Source organism: Microcebus murinus, chromosome 16 (genome assembly GCF_040939455.1).
Source record: "Microcebus murinus isolate Inina chromosome 16, M.murinus_Inina_mat1.0, whole genome shotgun sequence".
NCBI lineage: Eukaryota > Metazoa > Chordata > Mammalia > Primates > Cheirogaleidae > Microcebus > Microcebus murinus.
Genome location: NC_134119.1, coordinates 50,200,090 through 50,216,248, shown reverse-complemented (window position 1 = coordinate 50,216,248; position 16,159 = coordinate 50,200,090). Strand labels below are relative to the sequence as shown.

Genomic DNA, 16,159 nt, shown 5'->3' with positions numbered 1-16,159 from the left:
CACCTGGAGATAGGTCCTTCCACCACCCCCTACCCCCGCAGGGAGGGTAGGAGCCTAACTTCCATCAGCTCCAGTTAGCAAACTCAGATGGGTTTCATACGGACCAACCCCCGCTCCCCTCTTTTTATCTCCTTTCTCTCCCGGACTCTGCTGGGCCTCTCCGCACTCCCATTCTCCCTTGCACGCGCAGCCACCCTGAGCCAAGCAGAGCTGAGCTCAGTTTGTGCTGGGCGCTTTCCTCCACTGCAAAAGTATATTGCTAACGCAAATCCATCCTTATCACTTCAGCCAGTGTCCGCACTACCTCTGCCATTCTCCGTGCCCGTGTCCACCACACCCGCCCGCCTTCCTCACCGCACCGAGCCCCGCCCGCCCCGCCGCCGCGGCGTGGCAACCGCAGCCTGGCCTGGACTCGTCCCGGGACAGTGAGGGTCTGCGAGGCCTGCCTGCCTACCCCGCGCCGGCGGGACCCTCACACCCTGGAGACACTCCTCGCGGGCCTGTCTCTCTGCCGAGTTGTTCCGGACCCTCGGGCCGGCTCAGTAGCGCGGGTCCGGGGCGGCGGAGGAGGTGGAAAGGACCCCGGGCCCGCGCGCGGGGCCCACCCCGCCAACCCTGCGCCCGCGCGCCCACGGCTCAGCGGCGCGGCTCCGGGCGGCGATTGGGCGCGCGACCGTGACGTCACCGCGCGCGGCTCCGGGGGCCTTGGACCAGGCCGGGCGCGCGCCGGCAAGTAGCGGGAGCAGGGCGCGCGCCCTGCGCTCTTCCCAGGCGCGCGCAGGTCCCGCGGCCGGCCCCGCCCGCGCGGCCCCGGCGAGGATTTGAAAAACCCGGTCCGCGGGCCCCGCGAGCGCGGCAGCCAATCAGCGGCGCGCACTTTTCCCGCGGCTTCTGAGAGCGGCGGCAGCCCCGGCGGCGGCGGCGGCGGCGGGCGGGAGGCGCGGGGGCGGGGTCGGCGCCGCGCGCGGAGAGCCTCGGCCTGGCCGCGCTGCGCCCGCCGCCGCCCCCTCCCCGCCGCGGCCCTCCTGCCACAGGCCCCGGCCCGGCCTCTGCCCAGCTGCCGGAGCCGCTGCGCCCGGAGGATGCGACGCACCACAGGTCACTGGGGCCGCCAACGGCCCGGCGGGGGCCTGAGGGGGCGGCGGTGAGGCCCGCGGAGGCCTGAGGGCCGGGAGGACTGGGGAGGACCGCGGAGGGCCGGGAGGATTGCGGACGGTGGGAAGGGCTGGGAGGCCCGGTGAGGCCTGAGGTGCCGGTCAAGAGAAGCGAGGTCCAGTGTAGGCCGGCGGCCTGAGGGGTCGGGAGTTGCGGGGAGGGCCGGGAGGGCGGTGGAGGCCGGGCCGCTGGGAGGATCAGCAGGGGAGGGCGGCGGCTAACGGGGCCGGCGGGTGCGGCCATGTTGGGCCCAGCGGGGCCCGGCGGCTGCACCTGTGCCGGCCGGGTCGGGGCGGCCGCCTTTGTTCCTGCGGCGCCGAGCGGGCCGGGCCGGCCTTTGTGCGGCGCCTCGGGCCCAGGCGGCCGCGGTGGGAGGGGCAGGTCGGGGGTCCCAGGGCCAGCGTCCGGGCAGGGGTCTGGCCGAGGGGCCGCTTTTTGTTTGCAGAAGGTGTCCGGCGTTGACACTCGCGGCGCCTGGACCGTTGGTCAGCGCGGGCGCGCCCCCGGGGCGCCGGGCCGCGGTCCGGACCTTGGCAGGTGGAGGCGCGAGTGGGCCGGGCGTGGGGACCCTGAACCAAGGGCTGTCGGCCTCCGCTCAGGATGCTCCCCTGGCTCCCAGGCTGCAGACCGATAGTCCTTGAAGCCTCAGGACACGTAGGGATGGAACCTGGGGACTGAATGGCTGGTTTCTTCACATTTACAGGAACAGTGGTTTAAAATCTCAGCATTTAAAAGCTGCTAGTCTTGAGTTTCCATAAAAAGAAAATGGATGAGGATATCGTATAGGACCCGTTGCAGCGCCGATTTTTCCTCCTTTCTGTGCCCAGGATGGGGTTTGACATTCAAGTTGAAACTTAGTATCAAAACTGATGTTCTGACATTAATCATTTTTAGGTAAATAATTGAGGGTGTATGTGTGTGTTTTAACAGACCTGTGAAGAGAGGACATTGATAAGGAATGAGTTGAAACCTAGGTTAGGGGAAGTTCTTCAGTACTGCCAGCCCACTTTGAGACTTTCAAGTGTTGACTTTTAAATAACAAGATCACCCATGGATTATATTGGCTATGTTTTATGTATTTTTAATAAGATTATCAACGTGAAAATAAGTTAGGAGCCATCCCATTTGTGAAGCTGGGACTTTATTTTTCCAAATGTCCCAGTTACATATTTAAATGTGATGAGAGCAACAATATTAAAAAAGAACAATTCCAAATAACATGAAGGAGACAAGTTCTATGAGCACAACCTTTCCTTGTGGACTTGATGCATGGCTCTTTACTTCCCACAGCCGATAGTAGTTCAAATCTAAACTGCTGACTGAAAATGGAGAGGACTCATACTTGAAGCATGATTACTTTGAGTCATTTCCTTTTCTTCCCTTCCATTTTCTCAGCCACCCAGCAGCCTTCAGTTTTGGGCTGATAGTTGTTCAAATGAGGATTTACTGCACTGTTCTGAGTTTGTGTTAAGCTTTTGTGAAGAACTTGGATCTCTTCAGTATAAAAATCCTCCCCTCCTGACTGTATTACAGCCAAATAGGCTGACCTGTGATTCCAGGGGTAAACATTCCATTTTAAGAGTATCAAATAATTTTATTAATGTCAAAAAGTAGATAGATAACTTATATATATTCATATGTAACATGCAAACCAATATAACTTGAAACTTGTGGAGATATACAGAGCAAAACAAAAAGGTAAACAGGTTGTAGGTGTGTCTGTTAGGTTTGTTTTTATGCAACTAGTTTATACAGGGCTATTAAACTAGTACCTCTAGAAATGTGAGCACCAGATGAAGAATAAGGCAGAATTTCAGAATGAGTCAGGAATTATAGACCCTGTGGGTTAAGGGGAGTGGTTGCGTGCAGTCTTCAGACTGTCCCCTCCTAGAAATAGTCAAACCTTAAAAGATTTACTTATGTGGCAGAATGTGAACTAACTAGTTGCTTCCTTTTTTTACAGCTTGAAGATTCAGTGTAAAACATATAAAAGTAGGGGGAATTAGACTTACTAAGAAAGTACTGGTGAAAGGATAGAAAACACTATGTGTGTGTGTGTGTGTGCGCTATGTGAACTGTAGGTTTTCTCTTCACTAAATAAAAGCACATATAAAAGGATGTTCTAAGATGGTGCTGAAGTTCATAATCCAAACTAATTTTGCCCTGTACTTTTTATTTATTTACTTTTAGAGATGGATTCTTGCTGTGTTGCCCATGCTGGAGTGCAGTGGCTATTCACAGGTGCAATTGTAGTGCACCATAGCCCTGATCTCCTGGGCTCAAGTGATCCTTCTGCCTCAGCCTCCAGAGTAGCTGAGACTTCAGGTGCATGCCACTACACCCAAGTCTGCACTGTCCTTTTTAATTGAGCAAATGGGCAAATAACCTTTCTAAGTAAATGCTTTAATTAATTAGTGGGAACTGAAGACATATGGCTCTGTACTCATTCTGGTATAGTTTTTTGGTTTTTCCTTTGGTGGACTGCTCATGGCCATAGAATGCATACAACTTTGGATAAGCATTTTAGTCTACTGATCCTCACTCTCCTTTTTTGCCTGGCTGTAGTAAACGTGTCCTTGTTCTCCAAATATGTGGTACCCTGTCCTGACTCCAGGCCTTTGTGTGGGCAGTTGTTGAGTATGGACCACCACTAGTTCTCCCTTTTTGAGCATAATGCACAGCCTTTTATTGGCACATGTTACTTTTCTCTCCTGTTGGGTGAACTCTTGGAGGAAGGCCTCTGTCATTGCCTTGGGCAGCCTGGCCTATGCTGGTGCCTTATGGTGGGCACTCAGTAAATGCTGAATAAATGGACATATGGCTTAGGGTAAACAAAACTCATTTTAATGCCAGCATCTGGTCTGTTTGCTTCTTTTTTGTGTCATGTTGGAGCAGAAAGGGACTCTCTTGGGGAAGAAGCTGAGTGTAGAATGGAAGAGGCCGAGCTAAGGTCATTCTGTTTTAATTGGGGAGCCAGGACTTTTTGCCAGGCAGGGCAGTTTCCTTTGCTTACCATAGCTAATGCAAATGTTGAATGAAAGTTAGCTATGAAGCATTCTAAACACCTAAGTACAACAAATAATAGAACAGACCTGTACCTAGCACCAAGATGGAACAAGAGTTTCTACTGTACCTGATTGCTGCTTTCTCTCTATCACTGGGTGAGGTAAAGAGAATATGAAGTATATAAAATACAAAAGAAAGAGGTAACCTGGAAACTTCAGAGCATTAGGCTCATGTTTGCAAATTGTCTTTTTTATTTTTTTTAAAACCAGTGTCTTGTTGTGTTACCCAGGCTGGAGTATAGTGGTATAATCATAACTCACTGTAATCTCGAACTTCTAGGCTCATGCAGTCTTCTGCCTCAGCCTATCAAGTAGCTGGGACTACAGGCACAAGCCACTACATCTGGGTAATTTTTAAACAGATTTTTTGTAGAGATGGAATCTTGCTATGTTGAGCAGGCTGGTCTTGAACTCTTGGGCTCAAGTAATCATCCCACCTCAGCCTCCCAAAGTGCTGGGATTATAGGCGTGAACCACTGTACCCAGCCTGTCTTTTTTCCCATAGCACTTATCCTCGGACATTCCATGTGTCTTCCTGACTACATTGAGTCATCTGTGAAGGCAGGGACTTTTCTTCTTTGGCTTTGATTATTGTTATATCTTCAGTGCCTGGAACATTATCTGAATATGTGTCAGGCATTCAGTGATTATTTGAATGAATGAGCTCTCAATACTTTGTGTGATGTGGGGGAATAATATGTCCCAGAAGAGGTGTGAATAAAGGGGAGTGATGTGAGCATATTTGCCCTGGTGTGAGGCTAGAAAGGTAGAGGGCCAGGGGCTAGTGGCAGAATTCAGGGAGGAGGCCCATGGACTATCAGGGCCAGAGGACCATGGCTTCACCAATGCATAAGAAGTGGGGGTGGGGAAGAGTGGACAGATGCAAGGGAGGGAGCTGAGGCAACATTGACAGGGCTGGGTGATTCCAGTATTTATGATCTGAAAGATTAATTAATTGGTGGTACAATTTTTACCTCACTGTGAACTAGTGAAAGGGAAGGGAGGGTGTCATTGTTTCTGATTTATCTCTGTTCCTTCCAGAAGGAAGCTCTGATCTGATCTACCTGCCTAAAATGTGTCCGTAGTGCTTCACTGTTGGCCTAGAAGAGGAAACCCTAGATCTTGAGCAAGGCATGTGGTTTCTGCCTCTTTCTAGCCCCTTCATTGGCTAGTCCCTTTTGGTTGCACTAAGACCTTGCTGTCATGATGCTTGTAACTCTTGTGAAGAGCTGTGCTCTGTCCTACATATCTTTGCATGTGTTATTGCTTCTTCCTGAGTTGCCTAGTTTTGTGTTGCCATAGTGCTTTTACGGCTCAGCCTTCATCTCTGTGAAGTCTTTCCCTGTTTCCACCAGCGTTGCAGACCCTGCATCTGTGGCACTAGATGCACTTTTGCTCCCTTAAGTTTGTCACGCCCTTGTGAATGCTAGGCCTGTTATGACAGCACATTGCATAGGCTCTTGCCCCCTTCTCTTCTCCAGGTTATGACTTTTTCAAGATGAGGACCTTCTAACTTGTCTTCAGTGCCTGAATGTAGAAGGCACTCAGTTAATAAGTAGAGATAGCTTTTGGGTATTATTCTGTTTTCCTGACGATTTTTATTTTATAAAAATGTAAATTCTAGATTTTTATTAAAATATGTTAGAAATAGGAAGTTTCTGTGTTGCTTCCTCCAAAAGATTTGAAGTTGGTGCTATCTGTGTAGAGCTTTGCTGTATACATCTTTGAGCAGTGAATCTCATTTACTGTATCTCATTGAATCCTCATAGTACGAAATTGAATCCCAAAATATTAAATCACTGGCCCAAAATTACAAGTCTGTATGTGATAGAGTTAGAACACCTGCAAGGCCTGACCTCTGGTTCTGTACCCTGGGAATTTAACTGTTCTGCCTCTCTGGGAAGATTTTAACATACAGCTGTCTATATGTGGATGGAAGGGTAGGCAGTTCTATTTTTGCCATTCGGTGTGGCACTGTGGCATTTCCTCATTCCCTGAGCATCAGCTGTATGCCAGTGATGAGCTAAGCCTATCCTTGGTCCCAAGAATGTTATAAACCTGAGATGGGATGAAACGGGGGGAAGAGTGAAAAAAAGATCATATCTTTGAAAAACCTGCAAATACTCACTAGAAAGATCCAACCTGAATTTGATCAAGCTTTCATGTTTAACAACCAATTTATAGGAAATTCAGTCAGGAGAGGAACAGGCTAAACTACACCACAGGGTTGCCATTGGCAACACTCAGAACATGGGAAACAACAAGACCCGTAACCTGTTCTCTTCAACAAGTAAAAAAAAAAAAGGGGACTAGATGACAAGAGATTGAGGCATAGTGACTAACTGTGGCAGTAGTGTCAGGCCAGTTGTCCAAGACGTGACTGAATACCACTTATGATATTTGAGGCAATTAGAATTTGGAACACTGACTACATTTGTTACTAAGAAATTATTATTATTTTTTAGCTGTGATAGTGGGTTTTTTTTATGTTTAAGAAAACAATTCCTACTCTTTGGGGATGTATGTAGACATTTACTGATGAAATGATACATCATCTGGAATTTGCTTCACAATCCTGTGGAAGAGGGAGTGGGCGAGTGTGTGGTTAGATCAGGACTGGCCCAGGTTGAGGGTACATGGGCTCTAACTATTCTGTTCACCTTTGTGTATTTAGAGTTCCCCATCACAAAAAGCAAGTAATAAAGGAAGGAATGTACTTCTAGTAGGGAGATTATACCTAATAGGGTGTCAGAAAAGACTTCCTGATGAGACTGACATTAGAGCAGAGAGCAGAGAGGGGTGTGAGTGTCAGGCAGAAGGAAAGCTGTGCATAGGAGTGAGAGCAGCAGAAAGAAGCCTAGGAGCTGGGGTGGGAGTAGTGTCAGGCAAGTCAGGCAAAAGGAAAGCTTGTGCAGAGGAGTGAGAGCAGCAGGAAGAAGCCTGGGGGCTGGAGCTAGGGTGGGAGTAGTGTCAGGCAAGTTCTTTTAGCTCTATTAAGTATTTGCATCCTAAGAAAAACGTGAAGCCCTTGAAGATCCCCATTTAAAATTTAAGGGGTGGGGGGTATACCATGGATTCTTTTGCTTTGGAAAGTATATTCCTCTGTACTTTGAATTGGTGGTAGGAGAGGATTAGGGAAGAGTTTGTACAGCAGGCCAATCTGTACTCTGTTCAGGTTAAAATCTTTCCATTGTTTCTGCTTTGAGTGCCTGATACAATTGAACATCCCTGTCTCCTTGAAATTTGGTGTGGCCTGTGATTTGCTTTCGCCAGTGAAAAGTGACATGTCACTTCTGAGAGGAAGCTCTGAGAGACATGTGCTTTCTCATTTTCCCTTTTTCCTGTGGAAACAAATGGCTATGTACCATAAGCAAGAAAGAAACCTTTGAATTAAGCCACACTGCACCATAATTGGTCCAGTGGTTTTGTTTTTTTTTTGAGACAGTGCCTCACTCTGTCACCCTGGCTAGAGTGCTGTGACATCAACCTACCTCACAGTAGCCTCAGACTCCTGGGCTCAAGTGATCCTCCTGCCTCAGCCTCCCGAGTAGCTGGGACTACAGGCATGTGCCACCATGCACGGCTAATTTTTTCTATATAATTTTAGTTGTCCAATTAATTTCTTTCTATTTTTTTTTTTTTTTTTAGTAGAGATGGGGTCTCACTCTTGCTCAGGCTGGTTTTGAACTCCTGACCTCGAGTGATCCACCTGCCTTGGCCTCCCAGAGTGCTAGGATTACAGGTGTGAGCCACCATGCCCAGCCTCTTCATGGATTCTGATGCCCTTAAGTCGAGAACTACTGCCTGGAGTTTCCTGATTATTGAGCCAATCAGGATACTGTGGTGTTGGTCCTGGTGAAAGATCTTGGTGGTTGGCCAGTGTTGAGATGGTGGGTATGCAGGGAGGTGGACAGGCTTAGCTAGGAAAGCATCTGGAGTAAAATTGATAAGGCATTTAAGGTTTGGGATAGGAGAGATGTAGAGGAATAGGTGTCAGTGATAGCCCCTAAGTTTTTGTCTGACAGAATCAGATGGAAAGAGGTGCTTTTCACTGTCTAGATAGTGTTTTTTTGGTAAGTATTTGTATTTCCTTCAGTTTCAGGGTCCAGAAACAAGAGAAAACCCATTAAGGAATAAAATTTTGTTGACTTTCTTGCCCAAATATCAGTTTCTCAGTGAAGCCCACATTGAAACCCCCAAATTTAAAATTGCACCCCCTCTTCTCTCCTGAGCGCCTTTGACTGATTTTTTTTCCATAGCAGTGATCACCTCATTTGTCGTCCCCACCTGCCCTCACAGCTTGAGTGGAAGCTCCATGAAAGCAGGGCACTTGTTTCTTGTTCACATCAGCATCCCTAAAACTGTGCTGCATGTGCAGGCACTCGATGTGTGAGAAGGCTTTCAGGGCGTGTGAGACTGCCTGGGCTAAATAGTGGCAAGGGGGGAATGTGTCCAACTTAGAACCCTCAGGTTTTGGTCTGTGTGACCTGGGTGTTGCTGAGCACTGTTGGGTGTCTGGTAGCTGAGGTCCCTGTGGCATTCCTCCTCCTGAGGCCTCTTGTTTCTCTTTTGTTCAGGTTCTTCCATGGGATAGCCTGAGATGGAGGCATGAACTGGCACAAAAGCATGGAAAAGCTTATCTATAATAACTTAAGGCAACTTCTTCCTTGAGTGGGAGAGAAAAGTGACATTTCAGTAGAGGCCGCACTACCCAAAGTGAAAACTTAACAATATGAGGCTACTGAGAAAGTTGCATGTAGAAGAATTAGATTTTTCTTTTTTTGTTGTTCTTCATGTAAAATAAATTGCATACTGTATTTGTGGAACATGAGTTGTGATTATGTATCATGTTAACACTTTGTGAGGTTCTTTTCAGTTGAGTTCTGAAATCTGAAAAAAAGAAAAGTATTTATTTCTTTAAAATTTAACTGCTTATAACTCCTTTGAAACAAATAATGGTAAGTCTTGCTTATTCAGTGTCTACTTTTGGAAGTTAAACTTATGTGTGTTTCTTGTATATCATTATGATCTTGGCTCCTATAGAAATGTCAACAAATTAGTGGATTGAATCAGTAAAGGGCAGAAGCAAGGCATCACTAGTGCCCTAGTCCCAGGCCCCCTGCTGTGGGTCAGTGGCATTAGTGAGGGCTCTCTGCTGGTTCAGAAGAAATAGTAACAGCATCAATTATGGGTTACTACCTTCTCTGTTTCCTTTGGGAGGAGGTCCTGATCATTATTGTAAGTTGATAAATTTGTGAGCTAAAGAAAATCTGTCTTGATAGTCCATTAGAAATACAGTGTGTCCCAAAAGTCGCCATACATGGGGAAAATGGGAAATTGTAGCTAAATGTACCTTTATTTATAAAATATTCATTACAAAATCTTTCCTTAAGGAAAAATCTTCCTCTGTTATTGTCCAGACATCTCTGAGCTGGCTTCTTAGAGCTGCCCTGATCTGAGTTGTGAGTCCCAACCTAGAATTTCTATCAATCTTGTTTTCAAGAATGTGTAATTTTAGGCTGGGCGTGGTGGTTCACACCCATAATCCCATCACTCTGGGAGGCTGAGGCAGGAGGATCGCTCAAGATCAGGAGTTTGAAAATGTCTACTAAAAATAGAAAGAAATTAATTGACCAACTAAAAAAATATGGGAAAAATTAGCCGGGCATGGTGGCACATGCCTGTGTTCGCATCTACTCAGGAGGCTGAGGCAGAAGGATTGCTTGAGCCCAGGAGTTTGAGGTTGCTGTGAGCTAGGCTGATGCCATGGCACTCTAGCCTGGGCAACAGAGTGAGATTCCGTCTCAAAAAAAAAAAAAAAAAAAAAGAGGATGTGCAATTTCTTGACACTTCATTATGGCAAAATAGAAAGCTTTTTTAATAATTTCATAATCAGTCAATAATTTTTTTTTTCTTCGAGACAGAGTCTCACTCTCACTCTGTAGCCCAGGCTAGAGTGCCGTGGCTTTAGCCTAGCTCACAGCAACCTCAAACTCCTGGGCTCGAGCAGTCCTCCTGAATTAGCCTCCTGAGTAGCTTGGGACTATAGGCGTGTGCCACCATGCCTAGCTAATTTTTTCTGTATTTAGTAGAGACAGGGTCTTGCTCTTCCTCAGGCTGGTCTTGAACTCCTGAGCTCTAGCAGTCCTCCTATCTTGTCCTCCCAGAGTGCTAGGATTACAGGTGTGAGCCACAGTGTCTGGCACGTAAATAAATTTTATGAGAAATTTGTATAATAAAGAAAAGTAGGAGGAGGCTGGGCTCACACCCATAATCCCATCACTGAGGCCGGGATCAGGAGTTTGAAACCAGCCTGAGCAAGAGCGAGACCCCATGTCTACTAAAAATAGAAAGAAATTAATTGGCCAACTAAGATATATATAGAAAAAAATTAGCCAGGCATAGTGGTGCATGCCTATAGTCCCAGCTATTTGGGAGGCTGAGGCAGTAGGATTGCTCGAGCCCAGGAGTTTGAGGTTGCTGTGAGCTAGGCTGATGCCACGGCACTCTAGCCTGGGCAACAAAGTGAGACTCTTCTCTCCAAGAAAAAAAAAAAAGAAAGAAAAGTAGAAGGAAATGTTTAACTATAAGCTCACCAACCAAAATGTTTAGGCATATTTACAATTTATCTTTCATTAAACTAAAATAATGACCTTCCAGGTTGCTGAACACGTGAAGTTATTGGGAACGTGGTATATGCAGAGAGGGCTCCATGCCCCATCCCACCCCTGCTTCTGCAATACTGGCGGTATCTGTTACTTTATCTTGCTGTTCATCTGCATTCTTTATATCTTTTATAATAAACCTATAAACTTAAAAAAAACCCCAAAAAACTAAACAAAGTTTTATCTATGGAAGAGGATGAGGATTTAGCTTTCTTACCCTCCCTTGTCTCCCACTACCTCTTCCTACTTCTTCCCAATATTTCCAATATTTTGGTGTTTGGTTACCTATTCTAGAATTTAGTGGCTGAAAACACAGCAGCAGTTATTGTTTACATCTTGTAATTTGGGCATGGCTAACCAGGGTTATCTAACTTCAGCTCTACGTGACGTTAGCTTGTTGGTACTGGCTGTTGGCTGGGAGTGCAGCAGGGACTGTTGGCCAGAGGCTTCATCCTCCCCAATATGGGCCATTGCATGAGACTGCTTGGGCTTCCTTGCAGCATAGTGGCTGGTTCCATGCAGGAGGAAGCAAAACCTGCTAGTTCTTTTAAAGGCTAGAGTGAGAACTATCATAGTATCGCTTTGCTATATTCTGTTGTTGAAAGCAGCTACAGGGCCAGGCCAGACTCCAGGGAGAAATAGATGTTGTCTCTTGCAGGGGAGAGTGACAAAGAATTATTGACCATCTTCGATTTATCATACTTTTATAGTGAGTTTTGGTTTAAATTAATATTTATAAATAGTTATATTGTTTAGTTTACCCATACACCATAATTGATAATATTTACTTTCTTGTATGACTTTTGTTTTCCTGGCAGTAATAATTTTTCTGTTTGCTTAGTTTTCCATGTATCTATTACTAATTCAGCCCAAGGTTTTCCAAATGAACTGTATAAAAAGCCTTTTGGGATGGTCAGTTACACTCGATCTGTCAGTTTACCTTTTCTTGTGATGATCTTTCTCCCAGTGCTTTCTGTCTTCCTGCTCTAGACTGGAAGGACTCTACCATAGCTTGCTGTAGAGCTGTTTACATCATCTTCTGAGATGAGCCATTTGTTTCTTGAATCTCATGTTTTCCTTGGTTTTTATCTTCATGTTTGGTGATAAACCTTCTAGTAGTTGTCTTTTTTCCTTTTTTTTTTTTGAGACAGAGTCTTGCTTTGTCACCCCCACCAGAGTGCGGTGGCATCATCACAGCTCACTGCAACCTCAAACTCCTGGGCTCAAGAGATCCTTCTGCCTCAGCCTCCCCAGCAGCTGGGACTATGGGCATGTGCGCTGCCATTCCTGGCTAATTTTTTTTTGTTGTTGTTTGTTTTCTATTTTTGGTAGAGAGGCAACTTGTTCTTGCTCAGGGTGGTCTCAAACTCCTGGCCTCAAGCAATCCTCCCGGTTGCAAGCAGTCCTCTGACTTGGCTTCCCACCTTCTAGAGTGCTGGATTACAGACGTAAGCTACCCAACCACTTTTTTCCTTTTTTTTTTTTTTTTAAAGAGATGGGATCTCACTCTTGTTGCTCAGGCTAGAGTGCAGTGGTGGGATCCTAGCTCCCTAAAACCTCAAACTCTTGGATTCAAGTGACCCTTCCACTTTCTGGTAGTTACCTTAAATTATGAGGCAATATTTATTGATACCTTCCATGCCAAAATTACCTATTTATACTTATACTTGATTGAAAGCTTGGCTAAGTATACAATTTAGGTTGGAAATTAATTTTCTCTCAAAATTTTGGAAGAATCCCTTCATTGCTTTTGAGCTTCCCATGTGTATTTTCTCTTTTAAGAAGTCTGGCACTATTCAGATTTTTGATACTTTGCATGTGGCATGAGACCTTTTTTTAAAAATCCCATCTCTGGAAGCCATGTTGGCCTGTTTTGTATTCATTATACTGGGCACTTGATGGATGGGTCCCTTTTTTTTTTTTAAAGAGACAATGTCTCTTATTTTATTTTTTTTGAGACAGAGTCTCACTTTGTTGCCCAGGCTAGAGTGAGTGTCGTGGCGTCAGCCTAGCTCACAGCAACCTCAAACTCCTGGGCTTAAGTGATCCTACTGCCTCAGCCTCCCGAGTAGCTGGGACTACAGGCATGCGCCACCATGCCCGGCTAATTTTTTCTATGTATATTAGTTGGCCAATTAATTTCTTTCTATTTATAGTAGAGAACGGGGTCTTGCTCTTGCTCAGGCTGGTTTCAAATTCCTGACCTTGAGCAATCTTCCTGCCTCAGCCTCCCAGAGTGCTAGGATTACAGGCGGAGACAATGTCTCTGTTGCCCGGGCTGGAGTGCAATGGTATCGTCATAGCTCACTGCAGCCTCAAACTCCTGGGTTCAAGTGATCCTCCTGCCTCAGCCTCTCAGAGTGCTGAGATTAAAGGGCGTGAGCCATTCCACATGTCTTATAGGTCCTTTTGACCTTTTGATTCTGGTATATCTTGAGTTATTTCTTTTTAAGTTTATCTTCTGTTTCTTTTTAGAACTCCTATTATGTAGTTATTTCATTGACACAATCTTCAGATTTACTTTTTTTCTCTCCTATATTTTTCTTTTCCTTCCTACTTCTCTCCTTCATTTTTCTACGTCCTTTCATTTCCCTTTTCTTTCCTCCTTTCTTTTCTTCCTTCTTTCCTGTCTCCCTTCTTCCTGACTTTCTCCTTCTCCTTTTGGCAAAACTGTAGGAGGCACATATTAAAAATACCTGGCTGTCTCTTTTTGTTCCCTTAGCAGTTATGGAATGCTATTATTAAGAGTGCTGTAATTTTTAATTATTTTGGAAACATTTTTATATTTTCATACTGTTTCTTTAAAAATATAAATAAAACCTATTTTAAATTTTATTAATTTTTATTTTTTATTTATTTATTTTTTTAGAGAGACAAGGTTTCTCGCTCTGTTACCCAGACTGGAGTGCAGTGGTGCAATCATAGCTGACTGTATCCTCAAACTCCTGGGTTCAGGTGATCCTCCCACCTCAGCCTCCTGAGTAGCCAGGATTACAGACACGTACCACCACTAATTTTTTAATTTTTATTTATTTTTTTATTTTTTATTTTTATTTTTTTTTGAGACAGAGTCTCGCTTTGTTGCCCAGGCTAGAGTGAGTGCCGTGGCGTCAGCCTAGCTCACAGCAACCTCAAACTCCTGGGCTCGAGCGATCCTTCTGCCTCAGCCTCCCTGGTAGCTGGGACTACAGGCATGTGCCACCATGCCCGGCTAATTTTTTATATATATATCAGTTGGCCAATTGATTTCTTTCTATTTATAGTAGAGACGGGGTCTCGCTCTTGCTCAGGCTGGTTTTGAACTCCTGACCTTGAGCAATCCGCCCGCCTCGGCCTCCCAAGAGCTAGGATTACAGGCGTGAGCCACAGCGCCCGGCCTAATTTTTATTTTTGTGAAGGCAGGGTGGTCTCAAAACTCCTGGACTCAAGGGATACTTCTCCTTTGGCCTCCTAAAGTTCTGTTAGCCACCACTCCTGGCTTAAAAACCTAGATAAAAACTTTAATATATTCACATGCCTCAAAATTAAAAAGTATGGTGTAAAAAAATCTCCTATTTCCCTGTTCTTTATCCACCTCATTCACTTCCTTAAAGGCAACAGTGTAGCCAGAGGTAGGCAGAGCATACCTAAGTGTGTGTATGTATTTTAACCTCATACAAATGGGAGTGTACTTTTGATGTTTCTCCCATTTCCTGTCTTGTGTGTTCCTCTAAGTTCCTAATTTTCTCCTGGTTTTAAATTCTTGTCTCTCATAGTAAGTTTCCCTCAGATGGCTGGTGGTCCTTGGCTGAAGGCTTAATGTCAAGATGGAGGCTCAGGAGCTAATGGGAGGACTCTGGGTGGGGACCCCAATGTTGGTATGTGTTGCTTCTGGGTCCTAATAGGTATCTTCTGGCTGGCTGCCTGAAGGGGCTAAGGGTCTTACAGTTCACTATTGGGCTTTCTTGTAATCTTGATTCATTCAGAGCCCCTTCCACATCAGTTGTGATCCCACTGTACCCTGTCCCTGGACTAGACTTCCAGTCTTGCTCTTTGTCTCAGGGCAGGGTTGGCTGCCTGGCATGAGAAAGAGGGCCGGGGCTGTGATTATAACTTACATGGACTTGAAGCCAGTTCTTCTTTAGAGTTTCCAGCTTTTGAAGCAGATGCCCCTGCTAGGTTCAGAAAATTATCTTTATGCTTTAAATCTGTTTTAGAGGGAAAGTAGAAAAAGATTTTATAGGCCGGGTGTGGTGGCTTACACCTGTAATCCTAGCACTCTGGGAGGGTGAGGCAGGCGGATTGCTCAAAGTCAGGAGTTCGAAAGCAGCCTGAGTGAGACCTCGTCTCTACTAAAAATAGAAAGAAATTAATTGACCAACTAAAAATATATATTCAAAAAATTAGCCAGGCATGATGGCACATGCCTGTAGTCCCAGCTACTTGGGAGGCTGAGGCAATAGGATCACTTGAGCCCAGGAGATTGAGATTGCTGTGAGCTAGGCTGATGCCATGGCATTCACTCTAGCCTGGGCAACAAAGTGAGACTCTGTCTCAAAAAAAAAAAAAAAAAAGAAAGAAAAAAGAAAAAGATTTTACAGATGCTTTAGTGATGGAACTTGGTATGTTTGACACTTTGCCCATTTCACAAAAAATTTGACTTTTTACTGAGAGAAAATTCACATAACATTCACTGTTTAAACCATTATAAAGTGTACCATTCAGTGGTTTTTAGTATATTCAGTGTTGTGCAACCATTGCCATTACCTAATTCCTAAACATTTTCATCAACCCAGTAAAAACCCTGTATCATTCTCTTTTTTTTTCATTTTTCTTTTTTTCTTTTGTGTTTTATAATTGGAGGTTGCTGTAACCATGTACCATTAAACAGTCAATTCTCAAATTCCCGTCTTCCCCTCCTCTCTGGCCTTGGCAACCATTCTACTTCTGTCTATGGATGTGCCTATTTTTGGACATTTCACATAAATGAATTCATACAATATGTGGCCTTTTGTGTCTGGCTTCTTTCACTTAGCATAATGTTCATCCATGTTGTAGCATACATCAGTACTTTGTTCCTTTTTATGGCTAAATATGGCTATCCATTGTATGGATAGACCATTTTGTTTATCCATTTTATTAGCTGGTAGTCATTTGGGTTTTTTTTTTTTTTTTTTTTTTTTTGAGACAGAGTCTTGCTTTGTTTCCCAGGCTAGAGTGAGTGCCGTGGCGTCAGCCTAGCTCACAGCAACATGAAACTCCTGGGCTCAAGCAATCCTACTGCCTCAGCCTCCC

The 16,159-nt window shown here is 45.2% G+C and overlaps 1 protein-coding gene across 2 annotated transcripts in view; it reads left to right on the top strand.

Moving 5' to 3' along the window:
- The first annotated feature begins 940 nt into the window (after positions 1-940).
- NSD2 (nuclear receptor binding SET domain protein 2) overlaps positions 941-16,159 on the top strand; it is a 102,893-nt gene continuing 87,674 nt past the window's right edge. The window contains exon 1 of one of the 2 annotated variants that reach the window (XM_012737429.3): positions 941-1,098. The gene's annotated coding sequence lies outside the window, so the exon portion shown is untranslated. The remainder of the gene's footprint in view (positions 1,099-16,159) is intronic. The other variant, XM_012737434.3, reaches the window with a different exon arrangement.